Source organism: Cyphomyrmex costatus, unplaced genomic scaffold (assembly GCF_001594065.2).
Source record: "Cyphomyrmex costatus isolate MS0001 unplaced genomic scaffold, Ccosl1.0 scaffold91, whole genome shotgun sequence".
NCBI classification, from domain to species: domain Eukaryota; kingdom Metazoa; phylum Arthropoda; class Insecta; order Hymenoptera; family Formicidae; genus Cyphomyrmex; species Cyphomyrmex costatus.
This window is the reverse complement of record NW_017280495.1, coordinates 775,297-793,883: the sequence shown is the minus strand read 5'-3', so window position 1 is coordinate 793,883 and position 18,587 is coordinate 775,297. Positions and strand designations below refer to the sequence as shown.

General features: G+C 30.2%; 1 protein-coding gene across 4 annotated transcripts in view; it reads right to left on the bottom strand.

Moving 5' to 3' along the window:
- Positions 1-18,587, bottom strand: part of dnc (phosphodiesterase dunce) — a 286,377-nt gene that overhangs the window by 248,984 nt on the left and 18,806 nt on the right. The window lies entirely within an intron of this gene.

Sequence of the window (18,587 nt, the reverse complement as noted above, 5' to 3'; positions counted from 1 at the left end):
TTACACTGCCAGTGTCCATAATCCGCTATTCAGTGACACCGTCAGCGAAATTTCGTTCGTACAATTTACAATTCCGTCTATGCAAATCCATTAAAACCAATTACTAAGCGTGACCATAAAAAAAGTTCTCAAATGCAAATAACATTGTAAATGCAATCACGAAGCAATGTTTCGAGCAGAAATGAAAACGCAAATCGCATCAGATATCATCTCAATGTAATTAGCAGTATTTTGCATTAGCATTTAAAATTAAAATTCTTCGTGTAGCAAAATTACCATATTAAATAGTATACAATTGTCTTCTTAATTTCATCTAACAACAGTTTAAATATTTATGGTAAATATTTTTAGTATCTCTGAAGTACCATATACACACATATTTAATGTAATTTAATTTTAAACTTATTTTCTAAGTAACATCATCAAGCAAATAATCTCATAGAATTCGAAAGAATATTAGGACAACAGTCAGTGCTGTTACTCAATTTTTACGAGTTCCCTTCAGACAGATTGGGTACTACAAACGCTTCACGAAGCTCGATATCATTGCGGTTCTCTCTTCTCGTTCTAGAAGCTCTTACAGGACTCTCATTTTACTCTTTCTATTTACGAGAGCATTGTAAACGCGACCGCGATGTTTTCCAAGAAACCTCATATTTCCTGTCTTTGTTCGAAGAAATGCGATGCAACTAGCAATATACTATCTCTTTTATTGCATGTAAAGCCCGAAATATTATCAATATAAAATATATATACTAGTAACCGCTAACATTTGCTAATCCTTTCATTTCTGCAGGTAATTTAATTATTATATTAAATTAATTTTTAAAAAATAATTATCTAAATTATAAATAATTATAATTATATTAAATATTACTTTTATTAAAATTTTAATGATTTTATTATACATTTTTATTATGCATCTGCATTTAAAAAAACTGATTCTTTGAAAAAAATAGCGCATTTAATTTCATAAATAGCATTTATCAATACAATCCATTTGTAACTAAGTTTATAAAAACTTTATTCACTGCATATTGAAAATTTGTAGTAATAATAACCAAGTTTAAATGATAATTACTAAATGCTTTGGTAAAAGAATTTCAATTAAATATTTGGTTATTATAAACAAAAGTAACTAAATGCTAATTTTATTTTTATAAATATTATTTTCCAATTATTACTAAACAGTTATTATTATTACAGTATAAATATAAAGAGGGCAAAAAGAGCAAGTAATTTAACGAACAAGTTTAATTCAATTAAACTAGTTATTCGTTAAACATGACCTTATCTGTCATAAAAAGATTAGTTGCTTCTTGCCGCTGCAAATTATCTTAACTAATTTTTAATTATAACATGTATTACAACATTGTGATATGGAATTTTTATTATTGGATACGTTACATCTTTTTCTTTCATAATTGACATGATTACCTAATTATGCTTACAACATTGATTAGAAATTTACATAAAATTAAGAAGATTATTTAACTTAATCAAGATTATATGCAGTAAATTTTAACTTAAAATACTTTATATATTTTATGTAACATTGAAAAAAATGACCCGATCGGAGTCGAAACGTTTGTTTTAGTTATTCATATATCATAATTATTTGAATTAAACTTGTTCGTAAAATTACTTGGCTCTTTGCCCTCTTTATATTTATATTGTTTTATACATATAGAGCCTTATAATTACTTTTATTTTATATTATTATTACGTTTACAAAATATTGCACCAATATGCACTATGTAAACAAAATACATTTGGTAATTATCAAACTTTTTTCTCAGTGTAGAGAAATTAAATAATAATTTCTTGAAAATTAACATTAATATTAATCTCGTAAAATTTCATTATTATTAATACTGTAACAATCCTTTTTAATATTTCTTACTCATTGTTAGAGGCAAATGAAAAAATAAAAATTAATAAAAATGTAATATAACGTATGCGCGCACGCACGCAACACACACACATTGCAATATAAGTTAGATATTTCAAAAATATGAATTTCAAGAAAACAGAGATATTCTCATTAAAAATGGACTATATTGCTCCACACTTGTTCCTCCTCCATGAGAATCTTATCTTTTTCCTACCGTCTACTTTTCAGCATTGCTTACAGAAATTCCTCCCTTCACTTTCTTAAACTAGTAGTCTAGTTCCGTGTGTGTGTGTGTGTGTGTGTATGCGTGTGTGTTCAGTATCTACCCTCTTTGAGAAAACGACTGTTCTTTATATTTTGTTCTCATTTTGTTCTTTTTATCGTTAAGGACAGGATTATACTAAGAGAGAGAATATGAAAAATAGAACACATTGGCATTGAGCGAGATTGCTACGAGCTAGAGCCGTACTTTAAATATACAAAATGAGTAGATATTGCGGATTCCGCATGCGACGAGATAGTTTGCAAAAGATACAAGAAAGAGAGATAGAAAAATAAAGAGAAACAGAGCTTTTAATCATCGCAACAATGACAATGGAAAGATTATTCATTGGATTTAGTTGTAATTCTCGCGGTTGTTCGAGCGCAATTCGGTTAAACTTAGATTATCATTTGTACGATGCAGTGAGATTTAATCTAATGAAAGATTTTATGACAGTAACAAAAAAACAATAGATACATTTTACAAATAAAGTCACATAGATAGAAATTCGGATTTTATTAATGAAATGTGTAATTTTAACGTAATTAATTTTATCAAAAGCAATTTTCTCTTAAAAAGAGTTCAACCAATTTCATTCTCTAGTCTAAAAGACAAAAAGAAAATTAATTTACATATAAAATTAAAAATGTCATTCATATTTATTTCAGGATAGTGATGCAGAAGCTTTGCCACATGAATAGCAATTGCTGCACGTGCGTATATATATATATATATATATATATACACAGAGATTAGTCATTACACGATTCGTAATTTAGTATACAGGCGGAGTGCCGATAATGGAATGCGTGATACTCAAATTGCATTTCGCGAATACCGATTCCCTGTAGGTACATAAAGTTTCGCGGGGCATATTTCCAAGAAGAATTTGTCGGGAAAATGTTTCCGAGATCAGGTTATGGTTACTTATCAAAACTTTTAAGGAAAAAAGTATTAACAACGAAAAGTAATAGCTAAAAGATAAAGATACTGGTATGATTTTTTTTAAGAAAAAGAAAAATATTTATCTTTAAGAAACAATACAATTATATCACATTCGGTATATAGAATCATAATTTTATAATTACCTTGATAAAAAGATTACGTGAAATTAATGGGTTATTGGTATAATCGTGTGTTCTCTTTTGAAAAGAGAAAAAATTATTGCTCACAGTAACAAGCAAAAGTATCGAGCGGTAATTTAAATTTAAAAGCACGGTTTATAATTTCATATATTAATAGAGATGAACAATTCATAATTTCATTAAATTTCCTTAAACATTATTATGGTTCACCATTATCATAACATTATATTTCATCATTAATCCATATTGTGAGATATTTCTTGACTATAAAATTAGCTCTGATAATCTAATTATTTTACTATTATACAAGCATTTTTAAAAATTATTTCGTGATATTATTATAAAATGTAAACTTGTTGAAGCTAATTTTAATGACTTTTAATTATATTGTTTATAATCAATAATATTACAAAATTATTATACAATCCTTCAAAAATAATCGAATCAAAATGCAGAAAAACATAAAGATACATCAAGGTTCAAAATTGTTTAGACCATAAAGAAACAAGTGTGCTGCAAATCTCTGTACGATTCTTGACAAATATCAAGCAGAGCAATCCTGATCATCTGCGAAAGTGTATGTAACCGAGGTCGAGAAGACTCGAAAGAATCCCCGACCTATACGTGTCACACGATGTATCCAGCTGGTCGCCAATAGAAGCCAGCCACCCTGTAGGGAAGCCCCACTTGTTGGACGCCTGCATCGGAAGGGGATGGAAACCCAAACGACCTCAAGCCACCTGATGCTACGCTACTGGCGGCATCGATTCCCCAAACTCCTTCGTCAGAACCCCTCCATGGTAGTCATGGCGACCAACTTCCCCTATCGCCGCGAACGAACGAACGAACGAACGAACGAACCTGCAAACCCAACCTGTCCGCCCCCATTCCTTGCCAGGAGCTTTGCTGCCCGTGCACCGGAGGGTGGCAGGAGACGTCAGGTGATAAACACTAGCCGCGACGAAAGCGTGCACGATCTCGACCAAGTTACCACATTCTACGAGGATACATCCTGCAATCGGGTCACATCGAACATTACGTTCGATCAGCGTGATTTCGCGCCAGATGATTCAATTTTCCGTGATTCGTTCAACCCTTGTGGCAGTAATCTAATCGTCCATGGAGTCGATTCCCTCACGTGAATGTTGCTTTAGGATTACGATTAATATGTAAATTTTAATGTAAACTCATAGAGATTCTTTGAGAGTAACATAAACTTTGAAATATACGGACGACTTTTTTAGAAAGTAAATTGCAGATGGTGCATGATAAAGCTTTTAAGCGTGAATAATAAGATAGATAGCAATCAAGAAATAAAAAACTACTCTAAAATCACAAACTGATTGCAACAATTACGATATATGCAAACTATATGATTTAGACAGATTTGATCTATATTTAGTTAGATTTTATCGAAAATCGATTTTAAAAGAAATACAAGAGAAAATATATATTACTTTTAAAATATATTTACGGTTTTAATCTTTTTATTCATTAATTAAAATACTCATTCATTAAAATTAATTAAGGAATAAAAAATTACCCTCTTAAATCACAAATTGATTGCAACAATTATAATATGTGCAAACTTTAATTTAGTAAGAAAATCTTTTAAAAGATACAGAAGAAAATATATTACTTTTAAAACATACGGTTTTAATTCTCATATATTAAAAAATACTAATTAAAAAATGAAAAACTACCCTTTTAAATCACACAAATTGATCGCAGTGATTACGATATATGCAAACTATAATTTATTTAAACCATCTAATAAGATACAAAAAATGTATTACCTTTAAAACGTACGATTTTAAATCTCATTTATTAAAATACCAATTAATTAAAATAGCACTTCATTTGTTATCCCTTAATGCGCGTATTTACATAAAAACAGTGTTATCACAGGAAAATGATACAGCTGCAGCGAGCGCTAAAAGCATGACGATACGGTGAAAGGGCTCGCATAAATAGATAATTTCAAAGATTAAAGCTAAATACACAGCATAAATGATGTGATGTCGTTCGCACGGATGACACGAAGAGGTAAATATGAGCCATGGTGATGGCTGCTTATTGGCACGCATTATCGCTGGTTTTGCACGCCGTGCGACCACATTGCTTGAAGTAAACATACATTATCGGCTAGGTTCAATTTCTAATAGAATATTAAATTGTCTATTCTCTCTCTCTCTCTCTCTCTCTCTCTCTCTCTCTCTCTCTCTCTCTCTCTCTCTCTCTCATTAATGATATCTGAAATGGAGTTTCCAGTATACATTTTTATAAATACAAAAAAATTCTTCTTTAGAAGAATAATTTAATGGTTTGATTTAAAAGATTATTAAATGATAAAAGCAAACTCTATTTTACGTGTTAAAAATTTTTTTACTTATAACCTCTACCTGTGCATCATTTCATTTTGTATGTACATAAAGTTGCCAAGTTAATTGGATTTTATATTTTAAATTTTTAAAGTTCAATATTCATTGAAATGCTGATCACAAAATGGTGAAAGCCAAGCACTTTAAATGCCCCGTGGGAAAATGATTCCTCTGGTGGCAATACCAATAAAATGTTATTATCGTTTGTCACGAGCTTTATTTGATGGCATTGCATCTTGCATGACTCGACGTAGTCGTATCACGATATCGTAAATAGAATGGCCAATATTATTTACTGCTACTTTATTTTTTCAAAAAGAACAGTGGTATGTTCAAATATAGTTTTCATAAATATGCGAAATATATATATGTAAAAAAAATATGTAATTGCTCTCACATTTTTATAAATTTTATCATATACATATAAAATTTATTGTATGTGTATATACACACATATACACACACATAAAACCATATTCGTAATATGTGCATTACTGTGATCCATATCACTTTATGAACCATATATCATGTACGTCAATCATTCATCAACACCGAACAAACTAAAACAAAATATTAGCAGAGATATATGTGATATAGTAGAATCAGAGAGTACAATGCTTACACGTCATATAGTAGAATTAATAAGCCCAATATTCTCATTCTCAGAAAAATAAGAATATTTTGTTCGTACACATACGAGATATCCTAACTGACATACATATATAAATACTTATTCCAGAAGGAATGGTTATAAATATCATCCTAGATGATATATTTCAATTCGAATTTAAATAGAACTCGATATCGTAATAATTTAGAAGTTTTCCATTCATTCTCTAAGCTTCACTTCATGATACTTGCATATACTAAAGTTCTGATATTGTTTAGATAAATCCAATTTCACGCAAAAGCATAGACAAAAATCACATACAGTTTCTAAATCCAAGCAACGAAGTGCATTATTCCGTGCATTCTCAACTCAAGATGGCATACAATGGGGCATTTAAACAACCGACGTTAGTTCTGATATTGTTCAGCAAATTTCCGTCTCACACAAAGCCATAGCTGAAAATCAGTTAGCTCTTAACACAATCAACGGAGCACATTACTCAATGTATTCTTAGCTTAAGTTGACTCACGGAGAAACAATTATAAACGTTGAAAGAGCTCATGGAAAATAATCACAAACCATATTCTTAACAGGTGACTGCATTTTTAAAAAAATTACATTTAAAGCAGCAAAGGAAACATAAGCATGTTGCAACCAAACGGTTGGCATTAACATGCAATAGTAAAAAAAAATTATAACATCAGACAAACTTATCATTTTTCTAGAGTAAAATTTTGCGTCGTCTTTTCAAATATTTGCAAAATAATTAGCTAATTTTAATAATGAAGAAAATATAATATCGAATACACTAATACACGATTTAGAGCAATCTTCAACATTTTTTTCAACATTTTTCTTTGCAGTAGTTAAATAGCATGTTCGTCCATATCGAGCGAACTATCCGCATTGCGAGGACACACACACACATACAATACTAGCGCCAAGATATAATAATTATTCGATCCAGTTATTCGACTTCTTCATGATCAATAACATGACGACGAAGCAACAAGCAACTATATTTTATCGAATATAACGACATGTACATGTATTATGTAAAATAACGTGTTGTTTAGTTATAACCTTATAACAACGTGAGTTACGATAATTGTACCAAACCATCGAACTTCGAACGTTGTTGTATACAGTCATGCGATAATAATAAAGTATATCCGCAGGAATTTCTCTACAACTTTATCTCAGGTCGGGCAAACCAAACACATCGCTATAGATTTTGCGTTTATGTACGTTTTAAACAAGAGTTCGTTGAACTGCAGTACTGTGTACTGCAGAAAAGTAAAATTGTTTTTTATAAATTTTATAAATATTACATGTACCTGCATTACCTTTTCGTTTACTATCAATATTTCATCCATGATGTTCCAATAATGGACTACTTTTTAAAGAAGTGATATAAACAAATATTTATATTTTCAGAATGGCTACGGAAAAGCTGGAGAATTCTGTAGAATGGTCGTGGAATAGTTGCGGACAGATTGCGGAATGGTTGTGGAATGCTGCGAAAAAACTGCGGAATAGTTATAAAAAGAGTGCGGAAAAAGAGCGAAAAAGATATGAAAAAAGTGCGGAAAAGTTGCGGAAATAGTGCGGAAAAGCAGCGAAAATGGTGCGGAAAGGCTGCGGAAAAAGCTGCATACATTATTTTCTATTTTACCATCAATACTTTATCTATAATATTTTAATAATTAACTATTTTGAAAGGAAGTGATATAAACAAATATTTATATTTTTCTAAACAATAAAAAATCTACGTAATTTTATTTGTATATAATTTTAAATGTAAAAAACATTTTAATTTGTTACATATCACACAAATTGCGATAAAAAATTTGAAAAACTAAAATAATCCAGCGGTGTTAGGTACTTTATCAGCGGAAAAAGAGCATCTTGAAAAATTCAGACCTCTTGTACGAAAGTAAAAATCGCGAGAAGAAGGCGGAAGCACCGTCTAACACGTTCATTCTTACGAACGGTGCACAATCGCGTATTTTACGCTTAGACGAGTGGCGAAAAGATCGAATATATTATAAAAGCGAAGAATATCAAGTGAATGTTATCGCGAAGATTGAAGATCAGTATTAGTCAAAAAATTCAATTTCGGAATTTAATTCTGTCGCGCCCAAAAAGTATTCTTTAAAAAATATATAATCGACTTTTTATTGAATAAAGTTCTGCGATGATAACGTGAAAGCCTTCGCACGTTAAAACCATCAAAATTGTTTTCATTAAACGCGCAGATATATCTCGATATATTGATATAGAATGGACAACAATTTCGACATTCCACGTAATATTTCTATACGAAGCAAAAATAGAACTAGAACGTTCGTCAATACTGCAGGTCGTCACGTCTGCGAAATTTCATAAAGTATTGAACACCGTCTGTTCGACGTGTGCTGTTTTTATTACGTGACTATATAGCAATCGATAACGCAAATGAAAGGTGTGCACGCAGATAATGTCCCGTGTCATAGATGATAGAAAAATTATAGCAGTTATTACATGTTCCAGTAAGAATACATTGTTGTTAATAAGCATAACAAAACACACGTCGCTTGTTACGTACGTAAAACTATTAATTCAAACACATACGTGTTACGTCAATTCATTAATAAAACAAACTTCGAAATTAGTAAACTTTAGTTTATTCAGAACAAAATAAAAAATCACGCGCGCGATCGGATGATCGCGACAGTTTCTCCCGTCGCGCCTCAAGATGAATCATTTCGACGTAACGTAATCATTCATTCGACGAAAATGCCCCGGAAAAAAATGTTTAGCGTTATAACGCGTGGGTTATAGAGCGAGACGATGGAAAAAGATCAGTCTTCTATGGTTTGAAACACAATTTGTCGGCCGCTGGCGAGTGAACGTACAAAGGCAACCTTGCATCGCAAGAACTTAAGAAGTTATGTATACACACGATGCACTGAAAAAAAAAAAGAGAAAGCAAGAAAGGGAGAAAAAGACAAAAGTTGAGAAAGCAAACGACTTAAGGGTATTCGTCCACGATGCAGTTTCGCTTTGGCCTCGGCGGATTCATTGTGGTGGATGCCAATGACCGCGAGGGTACGAAGAATGCTCAAGTGAATCGCTGCATATTTCACTCGGGGGTGCACGTCACAAGGCGGGTCATGACGTCACGTCTAACCTACATACTTTAAGGGTGCGGAGTCGCGTCGATGTGCCTTCGTATCGTTATATGCGGCCGAGCTGCACACGCGAGATACGACGACTCTGGGAAATCGGGGTGCAAAAGAGAGAGAGCGAGAGAGAGAGAGAGAGAGAGAGAGAGACACGCTCTCTCTCGCCTCGTGTCTCGTTTATCGGCCCGACAAAATTCGCTCGGGTAGGTAAGTATGCACAGCCGTTTAGAGAAATGCAGTCGGGCTGAGTCGCACGGAAATGAGAAGAGCATTTTTACAGATCGGAACAAAAATTCCGATCCAACCGCACTGGTTCAATACTGCGAAATTTATACTGGCGCAATTAATCCTCGCGTGAAACCGATCGCGTATATCATTGATTATCGGCTTACCTTACAGAAAATAGAGGAGGGATTTTTACGTAGAATATAAATTGTATCTGGCGCGCGCGCGCGCGTGCACGAGAAGTACGATAATTTCTTTCTAGAAATTTTCATTATAATTTTAATAACAGCTGCTTTGAAATCAAATTAGAATCAATATTTTCTTTGGGAAAATTTCGATATTATTGCTCCTTGCTTCTGTAACACTATAACGGATATCTATAACGGATATCTGAAACTGACAAATTATTACAGATATGCACGAATGTTGCTACCTGTCCACCGGACGCTACCAAATATTACATATCGTATTTGCTATGCAACGTATGCGGAAAGTTATGAATATTACGTAGACTCCACCAACTGTTCCTAAATTGAAAATCTGTTTACAATACTAGTTTCCGGACGAAACGTACTGAATCTTGCATATATGTGCAATAAATCAAGAAGAGCTTATCTAAAAAAAATTACTTTTTTCTCGTGGTATCTTAAAAAAATATAAGATTTATTAATTATATATTTATTGTATATTTATTAATTATTTATTTTTAAATTTTACATATAATTTTTAATACGTCATGTTATTTGAATGACATATTGAAATCTCTTATGCATTGTAAATGTGCTTTCATAATTAACGTTATCGTAGCATGTATTTATGCATGAGACTATATATCGTAAAATGAAAACAATACCATTCTAATGTGAGAATTAATATACAACGAGAAATGAGATTCGTACTATCGCATGATGAATGATATACATGATTAAAGTTTTGACTTTACACCATCGTAAATTATTAAATAATTGTTATTAAATAACAAGAGTATATTGATGAGAGACATGCCCATATCATTTATCGATAATCGTCTCATTTTTAATACAAGTATTTTTATAAATTAAAAATAATGAATAATCAAGTGGTACAAGGTAATAAAAATTTAAAAGCTCAGACGATTATATCTAGTAATGATAAAAACGAGCTATAGCATTCTAATTTATAATTCAGAATTCACAGTTATATATTCTACATCAATTCTCCGAAAGGTACGAGAACTTTCTTCAAATTATCGGAAAAAGAAATCTTATTTTCTCATCTTATAGTCCCATTTGGGATTTTGGACGTGCCGGAAGATTTGATTTCTGATCTTTGACGCAAAGACGCGAAATAGACGGAAAGAAAGAACTCTTGACAAAAGTTAGACAGGATAACTTTGATCCATGGGCGGTAAAGAAGAAATCCTGAGCACGCACGCGAGTCCAAGTTACCCGTACAATTCGTCCTAAAATATAATACATATATACGCTTTACGTCATAAATATGCGCTGCAAAGAAATTTCATCAAACATTATTAAAGAAAAATTTTATCAAAAAAAAGATATTTTTCATGCTTGATCTAATCTTGATCGATTACATTAAAGTTGGAGAACCCTCATCAATTAGATGCCAACGTAAAAACGAAAAGTCGAAACGTCAATGTTTCCTTGCTTCTGTTGCAATGGAAAAAAAGATATGAAAAAAAAAACGTTTTGTTACTTCATTAATAAATGTGATTTTAATACTTAAATAGTGATTATCTCAATTAAAATTAATGAAAAATATTTTGATTGGTTTGAAACATTTTTCAGAAAATTTTTTATAGTATCGAAGAACACTAAACAAAAATAGCAAAAATCACGTAATTATTCATCCGTTGTACACGTACATAATAATATACTCTTATATTTGATTAATTAATAATTAATAAGAGGTTATTGTTGTTAGTAACAATGTTTCCTTGTGTGTAATAGTTAATATAAATTAAAAATTTTTTTCAATTAAGTATTAAAATATTTGAGAAAAAAGCAAGTTTTATCTTTCAATTAATTTCATACAGAATTGATTCAAATATCAAACATTACTAATTATTTACAAAGATAAGGATAAAAATTATCAATGTTTAAATTTTCGCTAAAGTCCATATTTCTCTAGACATGTATATTACTAATTATTATATATTGCAAAATTTTTTCAATTATCAAGAAACGACTATAAGATAGCACTACGAGAGGTAGTACAATTTTTGATACTGATTTAATTGATTGACTAAATAACGTCAGTTTGTAAAGGACGGAAGTGTGAAAAAGTATCTGTGAGAATGTCGCACCTTGGTTTCATCATTAAAAAAAAAACTGCGCACCGTCTTCAATCTCGAAGTGGAAAACTCGTTAAGAAGTTGAAATAAAAGAAGTCGAAATTCTCTCTCTCTCTCTTTCTCTCTTTCTCTTTCTTGCTTCAGTCGACGGTACTCCGGCTAAGACAGAATTATTTGAATAATCGGATCCTACCTTTGTATCTCGCGTTCAATGCCAGAAACAAGACGAAAAAGTCTAGTGCTTCCGTGAGTGATTAAACCGCATTCAAACGACCGAAAGAACTTCCAACTCTCGCAAACGGAGAAATATTTCTTATATTCTTTACACTCATCAGTATAGATGAGTATAGATATATTTACATATATATATATATATAAAGCAGATGAGAAATCACTCTTTAATTGCAAATTTTACGACGAATTCAAAAACGAGTTTTATCATAAAAAAATTATTTCAAAGTTACTATCGGTACTTGCTATCTTTAATTTTAAATAAAGTATACTTTATATTATAAACTTCAAGTAAAATATGTATTTTTTCAATTTAATTATTCAGTTTAAAAAGCTTCATTATTTATCATATTATTCATTTAAATTGTTTATCAAAAATATTTTATAATCAAATATAAATTTATCTCAAGTAATTCTTTTACTACTACATGTTGTGTACAAATTTTATCAAATAAAAATGCGTCGATGCAACAGAAATTATATATCTCTACTGCTTTTTGTATTTTAAATTCGTCCATGTGGATCCTTTTTTTTTCTAACTTCATAGAACAGCAATATACGCTTCTGATGTACAACTCTCCAGGGAAATCAGAAAAGTTATCAAACTTGAAAGGATATAAAACCGGTTAAGAATTCACATTGGTCGCGTAGTGACTGTACACTTCGCGTTATAAAATTTCTATCGGAAAAAAGAATAAATGCATATAAATAAAGCGCATACAACAAGAAAATATATGAAAATGTCCAGATACGGTCAAGTTTACTACTAACGTTTGAGTAAATTGTATCTTCAATTGTATGTTTGGCATGTTACTCAAACGTTTGTACATAATGTTCCTACGATTATTATAATAGTGCATTCTAAAGATTAAGACCAAAAACTTTAATTTAAATTTAAAAAAAACCTAATATAATCCTATAAAATTATTAACACAATAGTTCCCAAGTTATAAGCCAGTATCGCATAGTGTTCGTGCGCACGTAAATATGTTTACTCCTACACTAATTTATTATCCGTTATATTGATTTTTATATCTCGGGATATTAATGGTTCAATTAATTTTCTCTTTTGAGTTCTTATGAATAAATATAGCAGTAATCAACTGTTTTTATGCCAATGCATCTTACAAAATTTGAGAAAATAGATTTATTTTGTAATTAGCATTCTCTCTGATCTATAAGATCTCAAAATGCTGATAAAGGATGCAAGGACATAACAAACTACATTATAAAAGCTTTAGGTATATGAAGAGTGCAGCTTTTATGCATACTTTGTGTATATGCATAATAAATCGATACAAGTAATTGTACACACACATTCAAGAGTAAATATTTATTATATTAATCAATATATATAATCCATTTTAATTCATCCATTTTAGCAGGCAATGGATCTATGAAATGTTATATTTATTGCATTATCCTTTAATGTATTATCATTATATGTTATTAGCTCAATATACTTAAAACTATATTCTTATTTATTTACATCTTCTGTATATCCGATACAATTCTCGCAGATGACTTTAAATTAAAACTAAAAATAATCTATCACTTACCCACAATGCACAGCAGCACAATTACAATATCAATCATTTAAACTGTAAAGTAAAATTACACACAAATCATAGTAGCGTATAAAATAATGAACTGTACATAGAATTGTTTTGTTAGATAATTTTTAATATATTTTATTTATTACTTATAAATCTGCAAGTAACAAATATATATTAAAAATCAGGAAATACTTATTTCACATAGCTGCTTCGCCCACGTCGTTGCTCAATGCGCCTCGTAGATTTTCCTCCTTCTCTTCCTCTCAAGTTTCTTCATTGTATTCACACAAACACAACACTCTCAAAAACTATTAATTACGTTCGTACGCTCGCTTTAATTATTATAGAATATGACGATCGTGCGGCACTTCGCACTCCCGATTTCAACTTTATTAATGTGAAAGTATTATTGTGTCGTATTGTGATATAATTTATAATTCTCGTTTCTACGTCAAACGAATAAAACTGTACAAAATTAGCACGCTTTAACTGTTGCGTTAATATACAAATTGTTAATAATATAAAGAAACTAATTAATAATAAGAAAAATAACAAGAAATTAATCATCGCTAATTGTAGAATCGTAAGAAATAATTATATTTTCTATTTTTTGGTTTTACATTCCTAATACGATGATGCAAGGAACGATTTATCCCATTACCTGCCTGCTCCAGTCACGGAGTTTGAATAATATGTGTGTGGCGGGTTTTTATAAATACAGCACGTAAGGAAAAAGAAACTATGCATTAACCGAAATATTCAAAGTATTATAAATGTCGATTTACATATTTTTTTATTATTTAACCATACAATCCAACACCAAGATTGATTGATTAACATATTAAGTTATGCTTTCAATTAAAAAGATGAGAAACAATATACTTTTAATATGCTTACACTGAAAAAATTTAATAATAGCTAACAAATGTTGAACGAAATAATTCTAACCAAATATTTGATTAATATAATAAAAAATCATTTTATCCTTCTACATATATTTAGAAAAGTAAAATTATTTTTTATTACCTATATCAATCGAACATTTAATTCGAATTATTTTACTCGATATTTGACAGCTATATTATCAGATTCCCTTTTTCAATATACACATAAACTCTTTGCAACCGCGTTGACCAATTTTTAATCATTTAATCGTGAAAACCATTTAAAACGTGAAAAATATATAACGTTTTCCTACTAAGATCTTTGAATTAAAAATAGATTTTCTCAAATACGTTATTAAGATATTGTACGATGGCATAAAATATTCTGCGTGTAATCATCTACTAATACAGGCAAACATTTGTCTTCATAACTAGCGTTATTAAATGCAAACATGTAACTGCTGCAAAATGTTTTAATTGAAGTCAAGTGAAACTTACGGCTGAATCAGTATGTTTAAAACTCAGTTTGTTAGAATGATTGTAAGTCATCAGTATCTCCTGCGGCAAGGCGAGCTTAATGCGAAAGTATATTCTCCTTATATTTTACGCAGCTCATTGTCAGTAAAGTTTCAGCAATCGCATTTAACGCAGTTTATGAAGTTCCTCCGGCGTCGAGCGTATCAAGCAGCGATTAGTCGCGAAAACTTTTCTTTAGATTGAAAAAGGGACGGTCTCCAAAGTTCGAAATCAATTGGAACTCTACGTTATTCGAGTAAAATTACATTGATCGATTAGTGTCCCGAGGCAGTCTTATCGAGTCAAAAATCCACAAGGGAACTTTCGCAAGTAAACACAGAAGTTCCGTTTCCTCTCATCTGCGGTTTCGATCGCGTGTCAAATTTGGGTTTTCCAATGTGGTTCTAGCGTAGGGTAAACTCGACACACCGACACTATTGATTTTGTGAAGGGTATGGAGGTCAGAAAGAGTGAGATGGAGAAAGAGAGAGAATGTATACGTGTGTATACTAGAGAAAATCGAGAGTAGGTGAGGTCAACCTCTCATTCAGGTAGGTTTATGTCTGATGGATGGAGCCTAAGGTATATGATCTTTTCCGGATTTAGGGTTATCCTTGAACGCACTACCCTACACTCTTATAACGAGCAAAGATCGATATATACTTTAAGTTGAAAAGGTCAATATATTGTTCCAAGCTCACATTATCCAATAAAGATAAGCAATTTGTAATATTAAAGCAAAGATCGCTGTTGATTTAATATCCTGGATTTTTTAATATTTTATTGTGCATTTGTATTCATCTTGGTATACCTCAAAATAGATTTATTCTAATCCACTTATCATACTAATAAAAATATGAATACGTACACGAAGAGAATTTTATATTTAAAATTATTATTAATACGGTAGAAGCTGCGGACCATCGTGTAATTATAAGTTTAAATGCTATAACCATTTTTTTAAAAAAACAATAATATAAAGTAATTTTTACACTTTTTCATAGTAAAAATTTTTTATTACAAAATCAAACCTTGTTGAATAAAAGTTAGTATTGTAAAGATAATAAAAAATATATGTACCTATAGCAAATATTGTTTGCGTACCATAGTAAAAATTAACTCTTTCCATGGCTTAGCACTAATTTTAATAAAAATTACTTCATTTATGTGATAAAATTAGTATTACTACAGTAAAAAAAATTATGTCGGAATATTGTTGTGAGGCTCTACTCGAAAATACAAGACGTAGTAAAATGTAATTTAAAATTATATTAAAACTTCATATAAAATTTTCTCCGTGTGTTATACGTATGAATGCAATAGTTCATTCTTTTAAAAATGCGGTTTCGATCGCGTGTCAAATTTGGGTTTTCCAATGTGGTTCTAGCGTAGGGTAAACTCGACACACCGACACTATTGATTTTGTGAAGGGTATGGAGGTCAGAAAGAGTGAGATGGAGAAAGAGAGAGAATGTATACGTGTGTATACTAGAGAAAATCGAGAGTAGGTGAGGTCAACCTCTCATTCAGGTAGGTTTATGTCTGATGGATGGAGCCTAAGGTATATGATCTTTTCCGGATTTAGGGTTATCCTTGAACGCACTACCCTACACTCTTATAACGAGCAAAGATCGATATATACTTTAAGTTGAAAAGGTCAATATATTGTTCCAAGCTCACATTATCCAATAAAGATAAGCAATTTGTAATATTAAAGCAAAGATCGCTGTTGATTTAATATCCTGGATTTTTTAATATTTTATTGTGCATTTGTATTCATCTTGGTATACCTCAAAATAGATTTATTCTAATCCACTTATCATACTAATAAAAATATGAATACGTACACGAAGAGAATTTTATATTTAAAATTATTATTAATACGGTAGAAGCTGCGGACCATCGTGTAATTATAAGTTTAAATGCTATAACCATTTTTTTAAAAAAACAATAATATAAAGTAATTTTTACACTTTTTCATAGTAAAAATTTTTTATTACAAAATCAAACCTTGTTGAATAAAAATTAGTATTGTAAAGATAATAAAAAATATATGTACCTATAGCAAATATTGTTTGCGTACCATAGTAAAAATTAACTCTTTCCATGGCTTAGCACTAATTTTAATAAAAATTACTTCATTTATGTGATAAAATTAGTATTACTACAGTAAAAAAAATTATGTCGGAATATTGTTGTGAGGCTCTACTCGAAAATACAAGACGTAGTAAAATGTAATTTAAAATTATATTAAAACTTCATATAAAATTTTCTCCGTGTGTTATACGTATGAATGCAATAGTTCATTCTTTTAAAAAACTTTAGGACATAATTATAATATATCTCTAATAATATTGAATTATTGATTAATTATTAATTAAATTTATTAAATTATGAGAACGAATTAAATTATTAAAATACGTTAAAAAAATTTTTTCACATGAAATTTTGTAATCAACTTGTAAATTAACAAGAAACTTCTGTAAAAATTTAAAAGACACGTCTTAACATAAAAAATCTAATTTTTTCTCAAAAAAACTATTTTTCTCGTTGATAAACATTTTATTACTACAATTATAAAACTTTAATAATTTCTAATTTAATTATAAATCATTTTAAAGATCTCTCTCTTCATCTTCGTTCATTCTTCATAAATTTCACGCTCCGGCGAACTCTCCGTAAACTTTATTAAATATGAAAACTATTGAGTTTCAAATTGAAGTAATAAAATATACATTATGTCAAACCAATTAATAAATATAAAATTTTAGCATAGAATTCAGCTCTCGCTTTTTGCCAAATTTTTAAAATATACTTTATAAATTGTATAGTTTAATATTTAAGAAGTATTCTATGTAAAATTTAATATTAGATGTTAAACGGTTCAACATATCTCAGTAACGATTTCTTACTACGGCGCATGAATAAAGATATCCGAGGTTGACGCATATAGGTGCACTATAAAAATAGTTTGCTGTATACTGTATTGCTTTTATGCATGCTCTCATATATTTCAAAGTTTAACATCAAAATCTCTTGTCATATAACGTCTGCATATCTTTTTGGGATAAATCTAATTTTATTGCTCATAAAATAATAATACAATAACACTATTATTTAATAAAAAGATAATTTTGTATCTTAAAATTTATTTTTATACCCAATGTACACATTAAAAAAAAGGATCTATTATTTAATAATAAAGTATAGTATGTTATCATTTCTACCATAAAATGATTTTGTTTCACCATCTCTCTTATATCTTATTCTATTATATAACATGAAAGATATAACAAAATATAAATTTCATCTTAATGAAGGCGTTAATAAAGTAAAACAATCTTGATCGGTATATCAATAGCAAAGATAGCCAAATATACAGATACGTTCGTATCGAGAACTGTGATTTATGACAAAGGGATATCGAAAGCTGTAATCGCATGCTATGACAAATCTCATGAATGATTTGCTGCAATCTGCCGA